This window comes from Prionailurus viverrinus, chromosome D3, assembly GCF_022837055.1.
Source record: "Prionailurus viverrinus isolate Anna chromosome D3, UM_Priviv_1.0, whole genome shotgun sequence".
Taxonomy (NCBI): domain Eukaryota; kingdom Metazoa; phylum Chordata; class Mammalia; order Carnivora; family Felidae; genus Prionailurus; species Prionailurus viverrinus.
The window spans coordinates 85111025-85117573 of record NC_062572.1 but is presented as its reverse complement, the minus strand read 5'-3'; the positions used below and the strand labels follow the sequence as shown (position 1 = coordinate 85117573).

At 36.5% G+C, this 6549-nt stretch overlaps 1 protein-coding gene across 4 annotated transcripts in view; it reads left to right on the top strand.

The window, feature by feature from the left end:
* Nucleotides 1–6042: 6042 nt before the first annotated feature.
* Nucleotides 6043–6549, top strand: part of CDH19 (cadherin 19) — a 136627-nt gene continuing 136120 nt past the window's right edge. For all 4 annotated transcript variants that reach the window (XM_047828706.1, XM_047828705.1, XM_047828707.1 and 1 more), the window contains exon 1: nt 6043–6129. The gene's annotated coding sequence lies outside the window, so the exon portion shown is untranslated. The remainder of the gene's footprint in view (nt 6130–6549) is intronic.

Here is a 6549-nt window from a genome sequence, read left to right as displayed (position 1 = left end):
CATCTGGTTAAGCAGAGAAAGATCAACCATCAGCACTGATTCTTGAATTCTCAAAAAAAATAAAAAGAGAATACTTCTAAAAATATAATCTTGTTAAAATTGAAAACACACTATATTGTGTGTGTAGGAGCAGTCTGATTCAGGAATTTTCTCTTATAAATAATGTACATAGCAGAAGGCATTGGTACAAATAAGCAAAGTGATGGAAATTAACTGCCATTAATCTTGGGTAGTGGAATCAACAGTGGGTTCAACTATAAAAACCACTAAGCATATGCTCTTGAACACATTACTCAAAATCCCTGGTGAAAGTTGCTTCCTATGATAAATGAGAAGGTTAATAGTGTTAGTATCAATTTACATAATTGATGCTTTAGCTTTCTAAGTTTTTAAAAACTAATTTGGTTTCTATAGCAATACTAGTTTTCTATAGGGTGATATATTATTTGTGGATGAGTTTGTGATAATGCACTTAATTATAAACTAATTTATAACTAAAACTGTCATAGGGAAACCTTTTGTCAGATAATCAGTAGATAAAAAAATCAATTTCTCTATTTTCCTTAAGAAAATGTTTTCCAGTTAACCTGTACTTGACAATTACCATGTTTTCTTTCATATAATACTTCTTTTTAAAACCCGTTCCTCATTGCCTTAAATGCTTTCCTTTTATCCTTTCTTCTCCTGTATTTTTTTAAGTTTATGTATTTATTTTGAGTGAAGAGAGAAAAAGTGTGAACGGGGGAGGGCCAGAGAGATAGAGCGAGGAGAATCCCAACCAGGCTCCATGCTATTAGCTCAGAGACCCACAGGGGGCTCAAACTCACAAACCATGAGATCGTGGCCTGAGCCGAAATCCAGAGTCAGATACTTAACCAACTGAACCACCCAGGGCCCTTTCATTCTCCTTTCTTCAGGAAAAAAAAAATATTTGTATGATTTGAGGACTTTCTCTAAACAAACACACATAAAGAAATCTTTCCCACTGAAGAATAATGATGGAGGAGATTACTACCATTGGGTAAAGACATTTTTCCCCTCTCAGAAGGCTTAGTTATAATATACTTTTATCATTATGAAGAGATATAATAATCTATTAACATTTACTAATAGTGGTGTTATAATCAACTTAGATAAGGCATTAAGATACAATCAGAAAATAATCTAATACTGCATTTTGGCAATCACTTTGACTCTAAGACAAATGCATGGTTTTAAAGGAAGATGAGAAACATGGTCTATACCTATGACTATAAGATGGACCCATGATATAGTGGAGAATAATAATGCCTCTTCCCACCAATCACCATGGAAATAAACACAGGAATGGATGTGTAAGAGTGGCCTTCCTTTTCCAAGATTTTCTGGGTTGAGTTCCTTATGAAAAAAAAAAGTGATTTTAACTGTCTTGCAATGACATTATAAGGTTAACATGGATGTTGTCTGTGGCGACTTTTCATACACTCATAAAACCTGCTCAGGCACTCATACACACACACACAAAAAACCCCACACATTCCTACCTTCAACAAAAGAAAATGAACATAACGTCTGTAGAAACAGAAATAAAATAAACTAACTTGGACGTCCCAAAGAAAGTCAGCTTCACCTCTTTCTTTCCCTTATGAGTAAATAAATTACTTAAACTTGTCCTAGTTGGCTTTCAGTCACTAGACAAGGGAAGCCTGAATAGTTCATTTTTAGACAAGAAACTCTGCTGCATTTTAGATCAACAAATAGAAACAAATATCAATGTGACTTCTAAGTGTTTTGTGCTCATTAGAGAGATTATTTACAAAGATCACTTGACAGTATATATGTTCCTGTGTAAGAGATAAAGGGAATAATTTTCATGGTGGTTCACAGGAATTAGAGAAAGCACTGAGTCCATCAGGAGCCTCCGTGGAAGATGTGGGATTTTATTTAAACTGAAATGAGGTCAAATATTAAGATTGGATAAAAAAGGAAAGATTTATTCTTCAAGTCGGGACACTTAGGAGTACAGTCTAATAATAGTATAGTAGGATTAGGGATACTTTACAATGATTCCATGGCAACCGTGGCATCTGCTATAAGGAAGGTCTGAGGGATAGAAACCAAATATTCTTACACACATTTGAGGTCATAGGGCTCCTTCCCAGAAAAAGATGGGCATCTGTGGAGTCCTGAGGCTCTCTGTATAGCCAGGGAGCCATGGATATTTACCTTAATCATGAAAGAAAGGGGACTGAGGACTATCTCCTGGAAAGGTACTGATGATTAAGGCACTTGGACAATCTTCACTCTGCTTGAATATGAACATATAGCCCAAATTTGCCTTAATGAAGGATGTTCAGGATCACCATGGTGCAAAGTCAGAGTGCAGGCAGAAGTTGATACACATTGGTTAGAATAGACCAGTCACCCCACAGGGACACACGTGCGACCTGGTACATTAGGACCAGCTGAGGGATTGGGACTACAGAATGAGATCAGCCCTTTTGATTAGTCCCACTGTACTAGCCATAGTTATGCCACTGAATTACTGAGTGTCAAAACCAGTTATAACTCAGGTCTCTAATTTCAAATGGGAAACTCTGAACTTGGTGTTATGTCAAAGAGGTACATTTGTAATCTTTGAAAATATTAAACTTTATCACAGCATATTCCCATTTGTGAATATGCTCACATGTAACTACTGACATGACATATACGTGATTTTAGGTGTGTTAATACATAGAATCTGAAAGTCTTTATAAAAATATTAATAGTAGTAGTCTATGAGAGCTGGACATATGGGTTAACATTGTATTCGTTCTTCATAGTTTTCTATAGAAAGTAAATATTTATGGTATGTACATATTGTGTTTATACGCAGGAAATATTTTCTTTTCCCATATATGGAAATTAAATTAATCTTTTGGTACACATAACCACAATTAATGGTGTGCGACCTGATGTCTTGAGTTTGCATTCATCCATAGCTATCCATAGCTATATTTCCCCAAACTTGAGAGTGGGGATTCTCCAGCATCTCACAGTAACACTATATATAAAATTCCAGTGTGTTTTCTAGCACGTAGTAGGTCCTAAATAAATATCAGTTAAATCTATTTCCAAATCAACTGTATTTTTAGATATAACACGTTACCTTTTTCTCATCTTTAGGTTCACAGCTTGAAATTGCATAACCAAAAGTGATATGTCCAAAATACATGGAATCCATTTATTCCTTCTATGTTACTTCACGCAAAATTATCGCTCCCAGTCTCTCTGTGGCAGCGACTAACATCTGGAACAGGCTTTCTCTATCTTTTTGCATCATTGGAGCTGCCATTTCAAATCCCATCTAAAACCATATCTTTTTCTTTCTACTTCCATTATTGCATCCCATAATTACATTATTTAACTCTGTCAAAGGCACTGGGATACGGTTTTCTATGAAAATGCCTTGCACACAAATACAATGCAGTCACATACTGTTTTAAAATTAATTTCCTAGAAACGACTGTCCCGGAGTTAGAAATAATCTTGTGTTTGTTAGCTTTCAGAAAACCAGCCATATATCAGATAAAATATTTTTAAAGATAGACAGATTTTTTTAAAATGCTGGAAGGGTGAAAACAAAAGATACATTGCTTAATCTGTAAATGTTCTTCATACAGTATTATGCTGTGTCCGTGTTCTGGCCACATGTACCAAATATTCATTTGGTACAGAAAAAAATACATCGTCTACTTCTGAGCTGAGAGTACTTAGTTCGGAGAGAAAACACAGAGAATAATAGAATCTCCTTGTATTCCTTTTGTGGCTATTTTTACCAAACTGTATGCATTTCAACCGAGGTAAAGAAATTCTTTTCAAATAATTACATTTGTAATGTCTAAATAGAGACGATCCAAGTGAGAAAAAAAAAAAAAAGCAAACAAAGGCCATTCATCCAGAGTTTACTATATATAGGAAGGAAGTCAGCCTCCATCACTTGCATTCGGCAGGGAAGCCAAGGCAGACAGGGAAGTGTGTAAGTTTCATAGTAGAATAAATGGAAGGCTCAGGTATGCTCTGATTCGCAGTTGTGGGGAAGCTGTTGGCACATCAACCAGAGGCAGGGCAGTCCCTGTAATTGGCTTGGGGAGCGTGTTTGACTTTCTCTGGTTGGCCCTCAGTTGGAAGCAGGAACGCACGTCAGGCAAGCTGTCGGTCATGGGCCAAGTTCTAACCTTCTGGATAGATCACCTCCAATGTGGTTTGGCTTCCTGACTGGTTGCTGCAGAAACTGTGGGTCAAAGTTGTCACATCATATGTGGTCTGCCCATTTGTGCATTAGTATATTCAGCCTTTCAATTAATTCAAAATCTAAGTGAACATAGGAACTTTGAAAATGAATATTAATGCTTATTTTTTAAGTCTATTTATTTATTGTGAGGGAGACCGTGCAAACATGGTAGAGACAGAGGGAGAGAGAATCCGAAGCAGGCTTCATGCTGCCAGGGCAGAGCCCCGTGCGGGACTCGTGAGATCATGACCTGGGCCCAAACCAAGAGTTGGGTGCTTAACCAACTGAGCCACCCAGGTGTCCCAAAATTAATCTTTAAAGAAGGTTTTTCTTGAGGACGATATATTTGAGTTCATATTTGAAGGAAAAGCAAGAACTAGCAGAATTAAAGGAATCGGGTTAGGGAATGGAAAAGAGCTTTTGAAACGAAGTGAGGAGATTTTGCGAAGACTGTAAAATAGGAACATGCACAGAATGTGGGTAAGCAGAAAAGCTTCGTGGTCATATTCACAGCAATTCAAATCTGTCTCCAGTGAGTTGGCTGAGGTGTGCTCAAACTAGAACACATACGGCCTTTCAGTAAGAGGGAGGGTCATGCACAGTTAGGGTTGTGAACCTAAGCCTAAGAATACTGAGATGGCACTAAAAAGATTGGTCAAATTAAATCTCTTCTTTTCAAAAGAGAATTTTTTCTACTTTTTCAAGAGTGGATTGAAGAGGAACATGAATTGAAAGCATTTAAACTCTTGCAGAACCTTCCGTAAAATATAAGGGATTAAACCATTACCAGTGGAAAAGGAGAGAGGTAGATAAATTAAAATAATGCTTCTCAAATACCAGCATATATATGAATGAACTACAGATGTTAAAATGCAGATTCTGTTTGGACAGAGTCTGGCGTAGGGTCCTGATAGTATACATTTCTAGCAAGATCCCAAATGATGCTAATACTGTTAATTCAAAAACTCAACATTGGTATCTGAGCAGCAAAGGTTTCTGAAACAAAATTCGCTGATAAAATAATCTATCGAAACATGCACAAAATTTTAAATGAGTCAGTAATATGCCCTTATAAATTAAAGGAAAGTTAATTATAATATATTAATTTCAGTATGAAAGTATTTGGATATGACCAAGATAGAAGACAGATAGTCGTTTTGCACCAGTATTTAAAGTCAATGCTATTGTTAGCTGCAAATACAGGCAGAAATAAACATGCTGTTTTTGTAATAAAGAAAACCGGCAGCGTTGCCATTGTTGACCTATCTTTGCAAAATGTTCAAAAATTGTGAAGGCGTTCTAAATAAAATGCATTATCATCTTCTCCATTTATACTAGATTTCTATTTCTAAGGTATGTATGCGTCCTGTCTGTTTAAAGTCATGCAACACTTCGTGTTTTTTCTGCAAAATGGAGTAAGGTTCAAGACTCAAAAATTATAAACACATAGAACAGGTGTGAGACATTCTACATATTGTGCAGGGCAGAAGAAAATTCTTCATTCTTTGCACTGCAGACATGGAATATCCATGGCCCTCGTCAAATATTCTATTCTCTATTCCATCCCTAGCCTTATTTGCGGAGACTGTTTCCAGGCCTTTTTTGCTAATACAAACAACATTGCAAGGAAAATTGTGAGCACTTACTTGCTTGTAGCAAAAATTGCCTTGTGAATTTGACAGATATTGTCAAATTATTCCCACAAAGTGGTACCGATTTGCACTTCCATTATCAAACACTTTATATTTAGACGACAGCCTTTAGGATGTTTTCTTTTCTATGTTTCCTGTCCCTGTAGCAACCATGATGATCAGGACTTGGGACAATTGGGATACTGAGCCATGAGAATATCCAGAGAAAGAACATTCCAACAGGTAAAAACAACAAACACAAAGACTCTAAGGTGGAAACATGCTTGTTGTATTTGAGTAACAGCAAGGAGCTAGGACTAGGCTGAGTGAGAAGGAGGGAGTATGGCAGGAGTGGAGGTTATCAATTAGGCAGGCCAGATCTCTAAAGTCTTTGGAGGGTTTGAAAATGAGTGTGGAATTTGTTTCTGCAGGTAATGGGAACATAATCGTTTTGGATTCTCCTCATGAGTCTAAGAGCCACAAGTGCCAGTCTTAAGATGTTTTTTTCTAAAATCGTCAAGAGTCTCTTCAGCATTTTGCTTCTAATTCTGAAGGTCTATATTTTTCTTCTCAAATTAACATTATTTACAATTGCAAAATCTCTTAATTTTATTATTAAAAGCAAATACAATGTGGCAATATTTTTGTTGACTCCTGGTAATC